Source organism: Panthera leo, chromosome B1, assembly GCF_018350215.1.
Source record: "Panthera leo isolate Ple1 chromosome B1, P.leo_Ple1_pat1.1, whole genome shotgun sequence".
Classification (NCBI taxonomy): domain Eukaryota; kingdom Metazoa; phylum Chordata; class Mammalia; order Carnivora; family Felidae; genus Panthera; species Panthera leo.
Window position 1 is genome coordinate 11,240,706 of NC_056682.1, and position 20,416 is coordinate 11,261,121.

A 20,416-nucleotide genomic window follows, 5' to 3' on the forward strand; every position below is an offset into this window, starting at 1 on the left:
CGAGCCCCGCGTCGGGCGCTGTCCTGACGGCTCAGAGCCTGGAGCCTGTTTCAGATTCTGTGTCTCCCTCTCTCTGTGCCCCTCCCCTGTTCATGCTCTGTCTCTCTCTGTCTCAAAAATAAATAAACGTTTAAAAAATTTTTTTTTAATAAATAACACTATAGCTAAAAATCATATTTCAATTCTGAGAATGCATATTCATTTTCAATCACTGGATGGAAAAATGAAATATCTTAGACTATGAATTATGCTTTCATATAATTTATTTAGGAAAAATCGTGTAGACTTGTTCACTGACCATGTGATATAAATAAAACAAAATTTATAAATTAATTTTAACAGAAAACAGGACTTCTATCACCACAATCAGCATTACCATGTATCAAAATTTAGAAATCAGAGGAAAAAGAATACTAACTTAAAATGTATGTAGTGTGAGCATAACCGTTAATAGAAATGCGTATGAGTCTTGAGTTATTAGATTATGAGGGAAAATGAATGGTCATAAAAGAAAAATCCAACTAAGACTTTTAAAACTGGAACAGCAAAACACCTAAAACAATGTTATAAAGTATTTAGTGAGAATTTTAGCTGAAATTAATACATTATTAAGAATAAACTTAGAAGCACTATATATTAATTACAAATCTGTTTCTAAAATGACTAAAAGTATACACTCAAATGTCAGAACAGTATAGAATGAAAAAATAAGAGAACAAAAACATTTGGGAACATAATGTTAGTATTATCATAGGTACAGAAGATATTCATCTTATTTTTAAAATGATGATACCAATACTTTGTTACCAATAATTAAAAATCTCTGGGGCGCCTGGGTGGCTCAGTCCGACTTCGGCTCAGGTCATGATCTCACGGTCTGTGAGTCTGAGCCCCACGTCGGGCTCTGTGCTGACAGCTCAGAGCCTGGAGCCTGCTTCAGATTCTGTGTCTCCCTCTCTCTCTGACCCTCCCCCATTCATGCTCTGTCTCTCTCTGTCTCAAAAATAAAAAAAAAAAAAAATTAAAAAAAAAAAACCTTTAAAAAAATCTTTATGTAAAATTCTGTGTTCGAGAAAAAATAATTACCTAATTAGAGCAAAGGAATGAGAAAAGCAGTTGCATAGAAATTTATTAAAAAGAAAAATAAATAATATCAGCAAGTTGGGGGAGTAGGAGATACCAGTTTTAGTTCTTCTAAAAAACAACCTTGTCCAGTTTTTTATGGAATTGTTTTTTATTCTTTTAAAGAGACAATGCATGAGCATGGGACAGGGGCAGAGAGAGAGAGAATCTTCAGCAGGCAACATGGGGCTCGATCCCAGGAACTTGGGATCATGACCTGAGCCGATATTAAGAGTCCAATTGTGAACCTACTGAGCCACCCAGGAGCCCCTGGGCAGTTATTTGAAAAGGTAAATAACCCTAGAAGGGCTCAAGTGTCCAATTAAAAAGAATAGTCACCCACTGCATTAAATAACAAAGAAAAATCACCTGAAAACAAAAATAAACAAAAACCTCGAAATTTGCATGAGATTTCAGTAGGATGTCCACAAACAAATTTAGTATATCTTTTTTTCATTAATTGCCAGATAGAGTGTATTAATATTCACAAACATATCACAAATATAATTACATTGAGGTAAATTTGCAAGAAAACTGTTGAAGAAAGACATCATGACTATTAAACTTTTCTAAACTTTTGTATTAGAGACCAGATATATAAAGAGACCAGATTATATATTTGTCTATATGATTAAACAAATGATATTCATTGTATTAATTGTATTTCCAAAAAAAAAGCCATGTCTGTTTTGTGTCTGCCCTGTCAGATCCACCTTCCTCTTGGCTCTTTTTTAATTTTTTTTAATGTTTATTTATTTTTGAGAGAGAGAGAGAGAGAGAGAGAGAGAGAGAGGGAAACAGAGAATATGAATCAGGCTCCAGATTCTGAGCTGTCAGCACAGAGATGCGGGGCTCCAACTCATGAACTATGAGATCATGACCCGAGCCGAAGTCAGACACTTAACCGACTGAGCCACCCAGGCGTCCCCTTCCTTTTGCCTCTTGTCCATTATGAGGGTAACCAGTATATGGAATACATCCAGGGGGCTTTCTTGTCCAGTGATTTCTGGTTGGGTTTAGCCAGTGAAGAGAGCTGGCAGGAGACTGGCAGGGGAAGGAGAATCTTCGTGGTTATTGACTTGCCCGTTGTCAGCATACTCACCTTAAGCTGGCTGGAACCCTAACTGGATGCCGCTGTGTGTTAAGGTACCGCATCAACCTACCGGGCTCCCGTTTCGGAGATCTGCTCACGTCTCTTCTGTGGCCTGAGGGTGGAAAAGCCTTCCTACTACCATTTCCAAGCATGCGCCCTTCCGTATGTGATCCTTAATATGTAAAAGTTCTTCACAACATCCTGCTTTAAGTATTCCATCTTCTTCCTCTTATAACCCTGACAGATTCAAAGGCATTTCTCTGTAAATGAATTTATAACTTTATAAAAATTCTAATCTTTTAGAACTTGTTGAAATAAATCTCCAGGTGATAATGTGATTTTTTTTTTTTGGAAAATGTGGTATTTAAAAAAATTAAAATTGTATCGGCTGACTTCACTATTAAATATTAAACATAAGAAACACAGCAATTGAAGCAATGAGGTAATAACTTAAAAATTACAAAGATAAATGTGCCAGGAAAAAAAAAAACAAAACCTAACTGTTTGTCTGTGGGAGAAGAGGAGAAACAGAAAGAGATCATAATATTGTAGCACAATTATTTATAGACTTTTCCTGTAATTGATATTTCAAGAAGAGCCCTTAATTTGAATCACTCCTGCTCAACCAGTCGTGAGGTAGAAATAAGAAAACAGAGAAGCAGTATAAAATATGACTATATTTGAAATCAGGAGAAATCCAAAGTCTGAGCCTTGGCTTTCACACCTTAAGAAGATGAGGAGGTGAAAAGTTACCTGCAAAGGAATCTGAGAAGGAAAGAAAATCGGGAGATTTTACCTCAGAAATGGTGTAAATATGCAACAATGATAGTTATATAAATCATTCTTACTCTATTCAGTTGAGATTATTGTAAACAGCTGGCAAACATCAGGCTTAGGAAATAATGATAGGGAGAAATATTCTCAATATAATTTAAAATGGGGCACCCGGGTGGCTCAGTCAGTTGAGCGTCCGACTTCAGCTCAGGTCACGATCTCGCGGTCCGTGAGTTCACGCCCCGCGTCGGGCTCTGTGCTGACAGCTCAGAGCCTGGAGCCTGCTTCGGATTCCGTGTCTCCCTCTCTCTCTGACCCTCCCCCGTTCATGCTCTGTCTCTCAAAAATGAATAAACGTTAAAAAAAATTTAAATAAATAAAACAGGTGACATGATACCTTGAGTATACTTTCATTTTTATTACTCTCTTTATGTTTGCACATAAATGTATTTTTGTATTATATATAAATGTTAAATTGTGAGATAGATATAATAGATTAATATATGACGTTTATGTTTATGCCGTTCTTTATTTCCAGAATTGCCTGCAATAAATACCTACTATTAGTATAATGATATAATAAGTGCAACAAGATACATGATTCCAAAATAAAATAAAACATGAAACGAATTGACTAAAAAGTCAGTGTTTGTTTAGAAAAAGGTTTCTAGAATCATCTAGGCCAGAGAAAGCTATCAGAAGCCTAGAATAATGAACATTTTGATGGCCAACCTTTAGTTAACTAGGTAAATGAAAATCGTGGACATTGTGTTATTGATGTTTTACAGTGAAATTAAATTCACACTTTCTTTATAATTAGATCATTCATCTGAAAGAGAGAAGATTTCTTTCTGAGGACCAAACTTACTATAAATGTGCTATGAGCAACTGATTCCTTAAGAAAATATACAACAGATTTTTGAAAAATTTTTATTAGAGTTAAACGATTTTTTAGGAAAACTATGGAGTTTGCACCTTGACTAATTTTCATGGTACAATCACAAATATGTAACCATAATCCAGTTTCAGAAGTAAAACTTTGCCACCACCACAGAGATCTCTTCTCATGCCTGTCTCAAAGCCAAATGCCCCCTTGGGGAGCCTGGGTGGCTCAGTTGGTTAAGCGGCTGACTTTGGCTCAGGTCATGATTTCACAGTTTGTGAGTTCGAGCCCTGCGTCGGGCTCTGTGCTGACAGCTCAGAGCCTGGAGCCTGTTTCAGATTCTGTGTCTCCCTCTCTCTGACCCTCCCCCGTTCATGCTCTGTCTCTCTCTGTCTCAAAAATAAATAAACTTTAAAAAAAAAAGCCAAATGCCCCCAAAGTAACCACTGTGCTGACTTCTGTTATCATTGATTAGTTTTTCCCCTTCCTGTTTTGAACTTTATGTAACAAATCATAAAACATCTCCTTTCTTTGTGTCACGTTTCTTCCACTCAACATCTGTTTGGAAATTTTTGCAGTTTGTTCTGTTTGACAGTAGGTCGTTCATTCATTTGCATCGCTCTATAGTATTTCACTGGATGACTATAGCAACGTTTGTTTTTACATTCCTTTGTAGATGGCTATTTGAGTTGATCTTAGTGTATGTATAAATTGTGCTTCTGTGAACCTCCTTGTGTAGGCCTTCAGTAAACTTATGTACATATTGCTATTGAGTATATTCCCAAAGGGGAATTGTCGGGCTGTGAGAAATGTATTTTCAGCATTAGTACCTGCTGCCGAACAATTTTCTCAGATACTTCTATGAAATTGTGATCTTACCAGCAGTGTATGGGAGTGCTTTAGTTCTTTGTTTTTAGTACCATATGCTATCATCTCTTCATTCCAGTTCTTCTGTGGGGGGGTATAGTGGTAGCACATTGTGTCAATTTGCATTTATCTGGTGATGAACGTGGTAAAGGAGATTATCCTGTTTACTTACACTTTGTATATCATCTTTCATGCAGTACCTGTTTAAGCCTGAGAAATTTATGTCTTGGATTTTCTCTTATTTACTTGTTGATTCAAACATGCCTTGTGGAGGATACAATTTTTTTCTCCAAAAGGTGGTTTGCTTACTTGCTCTCTTGAGGGTATCTTTGGAGGTACAAGGATTCTTCATTTTTATAAAGTACAATTTATCTTTTTGAAATAATAGTGCTTTTGGGTTCCCCTTAAGTATTCTTTCCCTACCTAACAATCATAGAAATATTCTTCTATATTTTCTTCTAGAGGTTTATTAACATTCACATTTATAAATAATGTTTAGATAGATAATCTGTCTATATACCTTTGTTTATGTTACAAGATAGGGATCAAGATGCATTTTTTCCATATGGATATTCAGTATTTCAGTCATTTATTTTAAAATATTCATTTCATACATGTTTATAGATGTATATACACACAGATCTCAATCTATGAATCTATTTGTGTATGTATAGGCATGTATATGCATCTTTATATTTGTATATATGTGTAGACAAGTACCGGTCATACACATACACACGTATGCACATTAGTATGTATAAGCCATATATGAATATATACATACTCACTTATAGCTTGTTACTTATTGATTATAAATAAGGTTATTTTTCTTCTCATTGCTGTAAAATGCACATTTTTTTTTAATTTTAGAGAGAGAGCATGAGCAGGAAAGGGGCAGAGGGAGAGAGAGAGACAATTTCTAGCAGGTTCCAATTCCAGTGCACAGCTGGACACGAGACTGGATCCCACAATTTTGGGATCATGACCTGAGCTGAAACCGAGAGTCGGTCACTCAAGCAACTGAGCCACCAAAGTGCTCCTAAAATGCATTCTTGAGATGCAAAATACTTATTACTGGTGGGTGAATTTAGTTACTCAAAAGGCAGAATGAGCACAACTCTCTTACCTTTTATAGATTTTGAGTATTTAAGTATTATACTCTTTGCAACCACTGTGTACCATTGATGGGGTAGCTGTAATGAACATGCTGAGGAGACGACCTTTCCACATTAGAGGTCCTATGACATCTAAGACCATACAGGAGAAACACCAGGGTTTAATTTGTTCACCAGACCCTGATTCCACTGATTGCCATCTCACTGATTGTAAAATGAAATGCTAAATTACTAATCATAATAATAATGAGCAAACTTAGGAATTCAGTCAAGTTAGTACCGTGAAGTGAATACAAGCATACATAGTGCACTATAGTTTTCAGAGGTGTTAATGAGTGACAGACTATTGCTATCTTTATAGTGTTTGACTTTGAAGGATAGTAGACCCTGACAAGTCAAGGCAAGCATTAATTATTCTGGCAATAGAACCAAAGTTAATATTAGGATTTGGGTCTTAATTGTTGAATTTAACTAATCTCTAATGTCTTTTCAAGCTAAGAAAGTGTAAATAATGTTACACTAAAAAATATAAGCCTCAAAATTGGGGAATTAGGTAAGTTGTTGTAACATTATTGTAATATCACCATTACAGAGAAAATGAGGGGGTAAAGGAAAATAATCATCCTTGAAAAACATTTATTCAGGAATGTTAAATAAAAACATATAAACCTTAATGATAATTATTCTTAGAAAAATAAGCCCTGAATTATCACTAGCCTTAGCAAATAATATCAGATACTATTCATAGTTTCTGTATTATTTTTACATTTCTCCGAAATTCATATTTGGGAATGCATTTATCCACCAAGTAACAAGACAGTTGCTTAGATAGTCATTGCAATGTAGAAGGCATGTCAATATAAAAGGATTCTTGAAATTGTAATTATTTGAATTTTGGGTAACAATTTGATTCCCACAATTAGATGCAAATAATACTCTTGAAAATGATACAGATATAACAAAGTCAAGACATATTGACTTCAATATGTTTAAACATCCGCACTTAATTCCTTTTGATTGCAATTTAATCTTATTTCAGTCTTATTATTACACTTTGATTAGAATGCACATTTCACATCCATCTTGAATTATATCTTTGACTTAAACATCTCCTGCATGAGTGTCTTTTTTCTTTTCTTTTCTTCCTATTTAAGAGGCTACATTTTAATTAAAGATGTCTATTGATGGGAACACACCTACTCATTTTGAAAGGTAACTTTCTTGACAATATCAGAAAATGAAAGAGTATCATACATGAATTTCAGACCTTATTTAATCATCTTTCTCAATACTCTTCCCAATATCTTACTCGATATGAGCTTACTCACCCTGACAATGCCTCCATTTTTTTGTAAAATGGAAAGAATAAAAATGATATATTTGAATGCAATAAAGTAATCCATAGATTGAAGAGAGCTATAAATCTTCTGTGTAAAATTAGTTCAGGAAAACATACAATAAACTAACACCGTGAATAATTCACTACCTATTCCAAAAAAAAATGTTCCATGTAGACTTTGCTAGTGAGTTCCCTTAATCTGTATCAATGTTATTCTTCATTCTCTTCATTCTATTCCTTATTCTTCATTTTATTAACAAGTATATTTCAGTCTTATGCATGTTATTGCCAGAACAGATGTTGTTGAAAAATATTTTATTGAGGTATAATTGACATACAGCACTGTGTAAGTTTAAGGTGTATAGCATAATTCAATTTACATATATTATGAACTGATTACCACAATAAGTTTAGTTAACATTCATCATCTCATATAGATTAAAAAAAAGAGAGAGAAAGACTTTTATTTTTCCCTTGTGATGAGAACTATGAGGATTTACTCTCTTGCATGCAGTTGTGAGAACTGTGGTCACCATGTTGTATGTTACAGTCCAGTACTTTATCTTAGAAATGAAAGTTGGTGCCGTTGACACCCTTCATCCAGTTTCCTTTCCCCACCTCACTCCACTCTCACCACTTATAACCATGAATTTGATCCCTTTGAGTTTTTGTTTTTGTTTTTTTTTCAGGCTCACACATAAGTGAGGTCATACAATATTTGTCTTTCTCTGCCCGACTTATTTCACTCAGCAAGTTTGGTGTGTTAAGAAAAGAAGGGACCAAGTAGGACTGGATCCTACTGAACGAGAAGGAGAGAGATGGAAATAAAGTTGGGGAGCTGGCAAGAAACAATGGCAAGAGGCTTTGAATGAAATAAAGCCATCTCAAAATTTAATTTTTTAAAAAGGCACTCTGAAAAGGAATGAGCTGAAAATCTTAGAATGAAAAATACCTTTATTACATTTTAAAAGAAAAAGTTAGGAGTAAGAATATATAATGTAACTATTAGGCTACTTGGTGTATACTGGAACCCCATGGATTAGAATTAATGTGCTAAAATATTGAACCAGAAAAAAAAAATCCTTGAATGTAAGTTGATAAGCAAAAAGAAGGAAAATCTGAGAGTGATGTGGAACATAGACTGATAACTTGAAACACTAGTCATACCATAACTCAAGAAGGAAGAATATATAGAGATCATGTGAGAGTGTTAAGGTATATAGTTGATCCCTCAAAAAAAAACAAACAAAAATGGGGGATTCATAAGATCCTTATAAAACGCATGTGACTATTTGTAGACTGTTCTTATAAATAAGAGGTAAAAAATATATATACACCTTATTGTCACTTAAGAGGACTTCCTTAAACGTAATGGAGAATTCTGCTAACAGTCCATTTGGCTAGACTATACAGAATTTAATTTAAAAATTACACATTTATTCTCCTTGCCAAAAGCTACTTGCATAAATTTCTGACCCTAGAAATCACGTGCTACCCGCGGGCTTTCTGTAGGAGCCAGTGTCACGTAACAAAACCTGCATTCAACTACATAAACTTGTACTTCATGAACTCTCACTTGAGAGATTTGTTGTTTGCCCCTCCTGTTTATACTACCACTGCATACACACTAATTCCGGGGTGTTCTGATCTTACTCAGTTCACAACAATTAATGGTGCTGTGAATCAGAACCATCTAATGCAATTGCTGGGTATCCCTCCCTCAGATCTACATAATACTGACCATAAAAAAGAGAACCTTTAAATCAACAATCTGTATTCTTTGTGACTCTTCCAGCTGATAATTCATCTGGCAAATAGCTTTGCAAATTTTGGCATGACAGCCCCTTTTCTGCCTTACGTTTAACTGGTTAGTCGAGCTGTCCACGGAGTCTCCCAATGGCAAAGCTCATTTCCTAAATGAGGTTGAACAATCACAGATTTGTTTCTAATTCAGGTAAGAGGAAACTAGCTGGAGTCAGGGTGTTACGAAGATGTGAAGGCAAATAAACAATGACAGCATTAACAAATCTCCAGGGCCTTTAATTTCTTCCATATGGTATATTATGATTGCTCCTGATTGGCTGAAATATTTAACCTAGAAAGAAATCTAAAAATAAAATATTTTTAAAGAAAGTGACTTTATAGTCTTTCTGCTTTTAATCCAGGAAGTTCATAATTACTGTATTTCTGTTAATACATTGTACTTAATCATAGTTAACATGAGGAAGACCGCATTTCTCTTTTGATTTGTCTGCTGTTTTGTTATAAGTCTGATGAACAAAAGGCCTTTCATGTTAGTTCTGCATTAGATACAATTTCATGCCAGACAAATGTAACTGTTTTTAACACCCTCTGTTTATTTTTTTAAAGTTTATTTATTTATAAAAAAATAATAAAGTTTATTTATTTATTTTGAGAGAGACAGAGATAGTACAAGCAGGGGGTGGGGTGGGGTGGGAGCAGAGAGAGAGGGAGAGAGAGAGGATCCCAAGCAGGCTCCACAGTGTCAGCACAGAGCCCTATTCGGGGCTTGAACTCACGAACCTTGAGATCATGACCTGAGCCAAAACCAAGAGTCGGACGCTTAACCAACTAGGCCACCCAGGCACCCGACAACCTCTCCTTTATTACATGGATTGGTAAACATTTATAATTCTTCCTAGTCATCATAGGAAATCAAAAGATGATTTAGTTGCAGAAGATGGCAAAACAGTTGATTCTTCCGAATCCGGAGTCCGAATTTAGGAAAGGCAAATGAGTTTTTAAAGGAGACAAGATATATACTTAAGTCATAAATATGTAAAAGAAATAAAGTTAGTATTTTCATAATGCACAGTGATAAGAAACAATTATTTGTAAACTTTGCCTTTAAAAATAGGGATTCAAGAACATGCCAGAAGTATAGAAAGTTAGCAATATTTGGATAATAAAAAGTAAACTCTGCTGTGTAGCCACAAAGTGGCTAGTTATTTTTGAAAAAAGGAACTAAATTCTCATTCTCTTTTTTTTTTTTTTGGCTATTATTTAAGTAACAATTTGCAGAAAAGGATTTATTAGCCACCTTTTCTAATATTAATCACATAGACCTATAAATTTACATGTATACACATATGTAGATATGTAAAATTTATAAATCTATAAATAGATCAATTTAAAGCCTTTAACATTTTAAATAACTAACAACTATCTATCAACATATGTAACAACTGTAAAATAAGGCAATATTATTTAATAATGCATTTACTGTTTTAATAAATTATGACTATTACCTCAATAAGGGGATAATTTGCCTGTCTACACATTTATAACTTTCTGTAACATATATATCCTGTGGTTTTAACACTTGCTTAGTTTCAAGTATTCCCATTAATTAAAATCTTTAACCCAAAGCAATTCACTCTGTTTTCTCCAAACACAAGAGAAAACTAGACAAAAGAAAACATGAACAATTTTTTTCATGAGCAAAAATTTCATGTCACTTAAATTTCAAGGTGACAAAAATGAGAATAATTATAATAATATTCAAAGGCATTTGTATAAAGTTTTACAGCTTTACTACTAAATAAGAATAAATTATAACTAGGTTCAGTGATCACTGATTTGTTTCTTATTCTTATTTAGAAATTGGAAAGCTATCCTAAGATTATATTTTAATTAACTCAATTTAACATTTTCTAAGTTTTTATAGTCAACAGGAAGGCCTGTATACACAATTTCACTAACACTTTTTAAATTGTTTGTATTATTATGACATTTCACAAGCTTAAACGCTTTCAAAATACCCATTATTATATTATATTCCATATAGCTAACCACAGACTATTATCTTTTTTAAAACCTTATTATAATTATTATAATTATATTTTATTATATAATAATAAATATTATAATATTAATTAGTTGCAGAAGATGGCAATAATTATTATAATTCCATATAATAAAGTTTATTTATTTATTTATAATTATAATTCCATATAGCTAACCACAAACTATTATCTTTTTTAAAACCTTAGACATAAGAAAACAATTATAGCATATTTGACTCATAAAATTGATATAATTTAGAAGGTGTTTGTATGTAGTTTAACCCTATTCTTGTTGTAGTACAATATTTTCATTACATTATTTTTATATATCAAAACCAGGGAAGAAAAATGGAATTGTCTTTGAATCAACATTGTTAACTTACTGTAATTTTCTAAGTTTAATTCTAGTATTTCAAATATTCCATGAAATATTAATAATTTATAAACTTCTAAATTAATGACCACATTTCAAGGACTCAATCAGGCCAAAATCTGCATGCCCTGGTTTTCTTATTTTGAAACCTAGTAACCATGGCCATAATTTAAAAAAAAAAAATCATGATTAAATTATTTTTCTTCTTTCAGTTCAAGCTTTTAGAAGGAAGAAATTTAAAGAGGAGTAAATGTACATAAAGTATTATACATTTAACATTTTCTCTTCACTTTTAGCAAGAATGGAACTACTACATTTTCACTAATCCTTTTATTTACATTAATGACAACTACCCATGTCAGAAAGATGGTTTGGTTTGGTTTGTTTTTTTTTTTTTTTTTTGCTTGTTTCCCCTTAAAGTTTCATTAACTTCTAAATCATTTTCATGGCCTTGCCAACTAGCTATTTTCAGCAAAATTTTCATATCTGCTACCTCTACCAAAAGAATGGACCGATTGATAGGCAAGAGAGAAATGAAATGATAAGAAGAAATGAAGTAGCAAGGATAAATCTGAAACTATCAATATCAACTTTTCTCTTGTTGTCCTAGGATTTGTGAAATTTTTAACAATGGCACACAGATTCAAATGTGACCCAGATTTTAGGTCCATTTTTAGTCAATATTTCCTTTAAATACAGATTGTGTTCTTAAGGAATATTGATTTTATATTTTGCTAGGACAAAGGAAGACCAATTCTGATAGTCTCAATGTAAACATCAGAACCCAGGCAAATTCCCTTGTAGGTTTGAGAGAGATGGCCTTACCTTTGAACTAGTAGAGATGCAGAGGGTCTCTACGGAAACAAGAGATCTGGTTCATAACAGCAAGGGTTTCAGACAAATCCTAGTGGAAACTCTAGTTTTGCTGAAGTCCATTAGTCAAAGAACACCGAGAAAACACTTGTCATCACGTGACTTTATTAACTTGCCATAGAAAACAAGAATTTACCAAAGAAATGGAGTGTCCCAGTCAGAGGGAATTATAAGGTGATTAGTATATAATTATGACTCATCATAACTCTTAGTAGAATTCGAAGAAAAGGAAGTCATTGCTGAAATGGGATCTGCTGGGAATTGCAGCATTTAGGAGATTAGATATATTAGTAATCCTTATCAGGAGGAAGCAGTAACATTGCAAGGCTGGGGTTGTCAGAAATGAGAGTAGTCAGACATGTTACCTGAGAGATGAGTATGTTTATTTAAATAATGTCAGTGTCCTTGGTTGTGTGTCCAGACAAGATTTAAAGAGTCATCTTGTTTTTTCTTGTTCTACCATAGTCAAAATGTGTCTGGTTATTGCTGATATTTTTTGGAAATGACTTATGATCAAGAAGAAACATCATAGCCTAGAGACTGGTTACCACTGGCCAAGTGGCCAACTGTTGGCTGGCAGGGTTGTTGTTGTTGTCACTGTTCTTTCTTTGTTTGCTTTTTCTTCTTAGTATTATGTTGTCAGACTGTGGAAATTATTTGTGAGATAATAGAAATGATTAATATGTTGGTTGAAATGATAACTAGATTTCTTGGAGAAAAAAAAAAGATATAAGATGGATACAATTTCAATTAACAGTATCAACAAAAATCCCCAATGTATTTTAATTTTTTTTTTAAGTATGTACTTTATAGTTCTACCTGCTGAATAGGAATAGATACAAAGGTCAAGTCAGCATTCGTAAATTCATTTAGTGATCAGATTGTGGCCTCTATGTACCAGTTTCCAATTAAAGAAACCAAAAGTCTTATGAGAAACAACTAACTCTAGGGGCACCTGGGTGGCTCAGTTGGTTAAGCATCCGACTTCGGCTCAGGTCATGATCTCGCAGTCCGTGAGTTCGAGCCCCACGTCGGGCTCTGTGCTGACAGCTCAGAGCCTGGAGACTGTTTCAGATTCTGTGTCTTCCTCTCTCTCTGCCCCTCCCCTATTCACGCTCTGTCTCTCTCTGTCTCAAAAATAAATAAACGTTAAAAAAAAATTTAGAAACAACTAACTCTAGACCTGGATCTGAAAAGTAAATAAAGTAAACACTGAATTTCTAGTCATATCACATAGTAAATAAGTTATCGATTACAATTAAAGGTTTGTCAAGAAGAAACATCAATTTCTATCTTGACTTCTGACCAAAGAAAGACCATGTTAAGCATCAGATTTTAGGTCCTTGAAATATTTAACTTTTCCCAGAAGTTAAATCAGCTCAGTTGGCTATATTATCTCCAACTTGCATTTAGAAAAAGAAAACATACTTAATATTCAACCAGATAGTCAACATGTTCTAATATCCTATGGTCTTGATTTGCTTATTCTAAGAATGGATTGAGGAGTTTTACTACTGGAAAGATACCTTTCGCTGGGGCAGTTATTGAAGACCTTTTTAAAGCCTTGCCTTTTAACCCAAAAAATTCATTTTTCATAGTCTTCAGGAACAATACAAGAAAAGAATAGATTTAAAACTAAAATTTGGCAAAGTTCGCAGGGGCTCTGGAACTCCTGTGGCCTAAACCTGTTGCCATAACCTCTTCCCTTGTGAGTTAGTAACAGGCTGCATCATGAATTTGAGAATTTTTCTACTGATCTTAGACTGCCCTAATGCAAAATAGTATGGCCAACTACTGCAAAAAACTCATATGGTGCATACAGTTTTATGATCACTGTATAGAAGAGCATTTTCAAGACACTGCAAATGTTTACCTAGCAGCCCTTACCTGGCCTGAAATTGGAAGACTGTCTTGTGATAGAAACATCCTAGAGTGTATTTGTGTCTCAGTGGAAAAGACCTTGACACGAACTGTTAACTATGGCAATGATACAGCCATAGGATGCTAATCCTTGGATTCTTGCTTCCTAGATCAAAAGGTATTTGCTCTCTTTTATAGATCATTGGCCTTTCATTTGTTCATGAAAAGCTGAGATGAGGGATTCTTAGGAGTCCTCCAGAACGTTATGAACATTGGGAGAAAGAAACCTAACCCTGAATGCTTTTATCAAGCAGCTGTTGACATGATATACATACATCTTACCCAAGTTGATGGAACTAGATTGTGTTTCTGGTAGATTCGCTCCTTTTTTCCCCTTCTTTGGTTTACTACTAATCTTACTTAGTATTAATTAAGTGGTGGCACTTCTCAGCAGTCTCTTAAATGTTGTTTGGGTTTTTTTTTTTTTTATTTTTCTTTGTTGTTTGTCTTAATACTTGTACCTATTTTTACTCTTTACTTTGAATCCCTTAAGGGTTTCTTCAACCATCTTAGGAAAGGCAAGACTCATGTGCATTTTTCTATAACCACAGATACTACACTGAATTTGAGCAATTACTGAATTTGTCATCCCCATTTGATGATCTCCGACAAAATTTTAATTCTGATGAAATCTTTTTAGAAGATAGATTTTCTCCCCTAGGCTCCCTATAAAATTTGTGTTTCCCTCACATTATTAATCTAACCCTTCACTACTGTATACATTTTGATTACAAGTCAAATAAAATATTTCTGCTAAAGTCATTACAGCAGAACCAGACTTACTTAAGGTGGGGACCCAAATTGTGTAGTCTGTTCTGTCATTCCACTGTGTTCACTCCAGGATTTTTAGTCAAAACCTATCTAAGTCCTCTCAGAAAACCTACATGGCTTAAGTAAACAATATTTAACTCACTCTTGTTATGGTAAATGATATGTGCATGGCCAATACTGTCTGTGACCACTAACCCACTAATGTACTTCTCCTTAGGTAGACAGTATTTCTTTATCAAGTAATTAAAATTCATTTGCCTACGTGTTTTTGTAAATATTTTAGAAAATCGGATAGATACATAGGTAGGAAGGTTAGTAGGTAGAAAGATAGATAGATAGATAGATAGATAGATAGATGATAAACTTATCATCTGTAAATCAAATGAAAGATCCATGACTACATGGAAAGAAAAGTCTTGTCTCTAAAACCAACCCAGAAGAACTGTCAGATGTGTGTTCATTTTGACTTGGGTTTCAGGCCCTTGGTTTACAGACTATCATGAATATTAATAATAATTTGGTTGAGGTAATTACATGTAATGGTTTATACATTTTTAAATTTTTTTATGTTTTTTTTGAGTGGGAGAGAGACAGAGTGAGAGAGGCACAGAGAGAGAGGGAGACACAGAATCTGAAGCAGGCTCCAGGTTCTGAGCTGTCAACACAGAGCCTGACGCGGGGCTCGAACTCTTGAACCATGGGATCATGACCTGAGCCAAAGTTGGACGCTTAACCGACTGATCCACCCATGCACCCCTATCCCTTTTTTATTAAAGCCTTAAATATTACTTGACAAGAGCTGTGAAGAATCTAAGATTTTACCCTACCTGTAAGCTAACCAGAGTTGTTTGCCATTTTTTGTGGATGCTGGCAGAAGACATGAGACTCTCAATCAGAGATGAGGACTTTATTATTCAGGGCATAGCCCATGACAAAAATTCCACATTCACGTCATTCCCTTTGCACCCAAGTTACAGAGGTTGGCCCGCATGAATGATACACATACCATTGGTTTGCATCCAAGCTGAAAATCTTTTTGTTGAGATACCACCAAATGGTCTTTTAAGCGACTGCACGTAGTCTTCACAACTCTGCTCCATAGGTAAACAGTATCTTTATTAGAGTGGATAGCACTTTGCTATGTGAGTAGACACCATCTCTATCTTTCAAGGCATTTTGCTATAAAGATATTCTTTGTTCACTTATTTATAAATATTTTCAATAAAAATTTTATGTATTTAAGGTATACAACGTGATGACTGATGTTCATATACATAGTGAAATGATGACTACAGTTCAGCTAATTAACGTGTCATCTCCTCACATAGTTACTGGTTGTTGTGTGTGATGAGTGCACCTGCAATCACCTCTCTTAGCATATTTCTAGTGTTCAATATAGTATTAAGTATAGTCATCATGCTTGTACATTAGACCTCTAGATTTATTCATCCTCCATAACTGCCTTAGACCACCATCTCCCAATTTCCCTGACACCCTCAGCCCCTAATAATTACTATTCTACTCTCTGCTTTTATGAGTTTGACTTTATATTTAGGTTTCCACATATAAGTGAGGTGATTACAGTACCTGTCTTTCTCTATATGGCTTATTTCACTTAGCATAATATCCTCAATGCCCTCCCATGTTGTCACAAAAGGCAGGATTTCCTTTTTTTTTTTTTTTTTTTTTTAATTTTTTTTTCAACGTTTTTTATTTATTTTTGGGACAGAGAGAGACAGAGCATGAACGGGGGAGGGGCAGAGAGAGAGGGAGACACAGAATCGGAAACAGGCTCCAGGCTCCGAGCCATCAGCCCAGAGCCTGACGCGGGGCTCGAACTCACGGACCGCGAGATCGTGACCTGGCTGAAGTCGGACGCTTAACCGACTGCGCCACCCAGGCACCCCAGGATTTCCTTTTTATTTATGGCTGAACAATATTCCAGTGTATATATCACAGCTTCTTTATTGATTTGTCCGTTGACATACACTTAGACTGTTTCCATATTTGGCTGTTATGAATAATGCTACAATGAACATGGGAATACAGGTAATTTTTTGATATCCTGATTTCATTTCCTTTGTTTACATACCCAGAAGTAGGATTGCTGGATCATATGGTACTTCTCTTGTCAGGTTTTTGAGGAACCTCCATACTGTTTTCCATGGTGGCTGCACCAACTTACCTTTCCACAAAGAGTGCACAGGGTTCCTTTTTCTCCACATCCTGACCACTTGTTATCTCTTGCCTTTTAGATAATAACACTCTTAAGAAGTGAGAGGTGATATCTCTCTGGGTTTGATTTGTATTTTCCTGATGATCAGTGCTGTTGAGAAATTCTCCGTGTGCTGTTGGCCAGTTTTATACCCTCTTTGGAAAAATGTCTATTGATATACTTTTCCCACTTTTTAACCAGGTCATTTAGTTTCTTGACATTGATTTGTTTCAGTTCTTTATATATTTTGAATATTAACCTCTTATCAGACATATGGTTCACAAATGCTGTTACTTCCCATAGGTTGTCTCTTTATACAAATATTCTTAAAAATTAAGTACAAAAATACAAAAACTATCCATGCCTCTTCTAATAAGTGCAGAAATAAAAGGCAAATGAAAAATTGTCTCTAGCACTCTAGAGCTGACATTACATCAGACTCTTCAATAGATAGTCATGCAACAAAAGAAACAAAAATGTGTAAGTCTAGTCCAACAGCAGACAATGTTCCCTTACAATCCCCAGACCACAAAATATGAGGAACATCGTAGGTCTGAACCCTACAGGTTAAACTCCTCTGCCCTTTTGCTTCATTTGTCCTTGGTTAAAGTAGGAAGATTGAGAGGGGGAAATTTTGTCTGGGAGCCAACAGAGGGCAGCTAGGCCATGATCTTTCATCCTGAAGAGGAATAATTTCCGGGGGGCATTAACAATAATCAGACAAGATTCCCTACTTGATCATGCGAGAACATGGAAACAAGATCTCTCAGTAATCACCTCTAAACAGAGGTGCCTGTGGGGCTCAGCCAGTGTGACATCCAACTGTTGATTTTGGCTCAGGTCATGATCTCACAGATTTGTGATTTCGAGCCCCGCATCAGTCTCTGTGCTGACAGCATGAAGCCTGCTTGAGATTCTCCCTCTCTTTCTGTCCCTCCCCTGCCCGCATTCTCTCTGTCTCTCTCAAATTAAATTAAAAAAAAAAAAAGAAAATTATAAAAAATATATAGTAATCACATCTAAACAATGTCAATATACAATCACATTAATAACCTAGTATTTCTTTCCTCCAGCTCATATAAGTTACTGCTGGCTTATTGACAATGATAACCCTAGCCAGGTGATATTCCTCCAGTCTTTAAATAAAATGTTTTAAGACAACCAATCACTGAGTTGTCCTAGTCAGTCAAGAGCTAATTGTTTTCCCAGACTTCCTCCAAAAACTTTAACATATTATATAACAATAAATCACATAGCAAACATCTCCCAACTCTCTCTTGCTCCAATATTCCATGGTTCCTCCAGTGTGTACTTTCCTTGCCAGCAATTCACTAAACGTAACTTTGTTTGTATTTGGGTGTTTTCTTGGTAAACATTGACTAGTGGTCTTCCAAATGCCAGCACTATCACCAAAGTTATAAGAACTAAACGGTATTAAATTTTGGATTTTAAAACTTTTCATTTTTAACATTTTTCCTCTCAGTGTCTATCTTCTTATGTATATCAAGTTATTTTACTGGGTTATTTAAGTCATCTGAAATTGTTCCTTTCTGTATGATTAAGTCATGAATTTACTATATAGTTGGATTCTTTAGTTTTCCTTTGCTTTTAATTTGTAGGCATTGCTTTTGTTTAAAAAAAGTCATTAATGTTGTGTTTAATTTTTTTTTTTAATTTTTTTTCAACGTTTTTTATTTATTTTTGGGACAGAGAAAGACAGAGCATGAACAGGGGAGGGGCAGAGAGAGAGGGAGACACAGAATCGGAAACAGGCTCCAGGCTCCGAGCCATCAGCCCAGAGCCTGACGCGGGGCTCGAACTCACAGACAGCGAGATCGTGACCTGGCTGAAGTCGGACGCTTAACCGACTGCGCCACCCAGGCGCCCCTGTTGTGTTTAATTTTTTAATAAATTATTATAGTTCCCCAAACAAGTATAAGATAAATATATTCAGAAATATCTATCTTATAATTTTGTGCCCTCCATCCGGCTCTCTCCTTTACCCATATATAAGAATTGGAGCATACTTAATGCACTTTTTTTTTAAATTTTTTTTAACGTTTATTTATTTTTGAGACAGAGAGAGACAGAGCATGAATGGGGGAGGGGCAGAGAGAGAGGGAGACACAGAATCGGAAGCAGGCTCAGGCTCTGAGCCATCAGCCCAGAGCCCGACGCGGGGCTCGAACTCATGGACCGCGAGATCGTGACCTGAGCTGAAGTCAGACGCTTAACCGACTGAGCCACCCAGGCGCCCCTTAATGCACTTTTAAAACTCCATTTTGCATTTTTTCCTAACCCTCTGGTACTTTCCTTCTGATACCATTAAGAGGTATTTTGTATTACTGTTTAGAACTTCATAGTACTCTACCTTCCTTACTATAGTGTATCATAGTTTATTTAACTAGTCCCCTAATTATGAGCAAAGATTTTTTTCCCCTATGTGGGGCTATTACAGTTAGTGCTGTAACAGAAAGAATGCATATCTCTTTATGTTGTTGCAGGTTAACCTTCAGAATCAAATAATAGAAGTGGTATTAGTGAGCCAAAAACGAAATGCATATGATGTTTCGCTAACTATTTCTAAATTTTCTTCCATAGAAGTTATGCTCTTTTAATAGGAATTTTACCATTTTATGCAGGAATTATACCACTGTGCCCAGTAATACTGCAGAAGAATACCTCCCTTCTCATGCCCTCACCAGCAAAGTTCTACATCAGGCTTTTGGACTGTTGACAATACGACAGGTAAGAATTGATACTTCGTGGAGCTTTAATTTGACTTTTTCTTATTTTGCATGTGGTTGACATTTTTATAGGTAAAAGTTAAATTTTCATTCATTTATCTCTAATGGATCTGTCTATATATCTTCTTTATTTTCTGTTAGGTTTTATCCTTTTCCTCTGTATTTGAGACTATCTTTATATTCAGGACATTAACCTTTTTTTTCTGTTCTATAAGTGACTTGTATTAATAGTAGTTTGGTTTCACACATCTTTTATAAAATTGTATTTTACTATAACATATCTTTAGGCTTGAAGTATTTTATGGATTACCCTATTTTGCTTCTCCACAACAAAATGCATGCATAAATTCTTATATATTTTTATGAGTAATTAGAAAATACTAAAACATGGTGTTTGGAAATGCAACTCATAGTGAGATGGTTGAGGGACTGTAACTCACTGTGCCTGAACCAAAAAACAAAAAAACAAAAAAAAAAGAAAGAAAGAAAAAAAAAAAAAGACTTCAGTGACCCTACTA

At 34.9% G+C, this 20,416-nt stretch overlaps 1 long non-coding RNA gene across 1 annotated transcript in view; it reads left to right on the top strand.

Annotated features, from left to right (window-relative positions):
- LOC122216837 overlaps positions 1-20,416 on the top strand; it is a 151,173-nt gene that overhangs the window by 26,808 nt on the left and 103,949 nt on the right. The window contains exon 3 of the long non-coding RNA XR_006201146.1: positions 19,794-19,899. This is a non-coding gene — a long non-coding RNA (uncharacterized LOC122216837). The remainder of the gene's footprint in view (positions 1-19,793; positions 19,900-20,416) is intronic.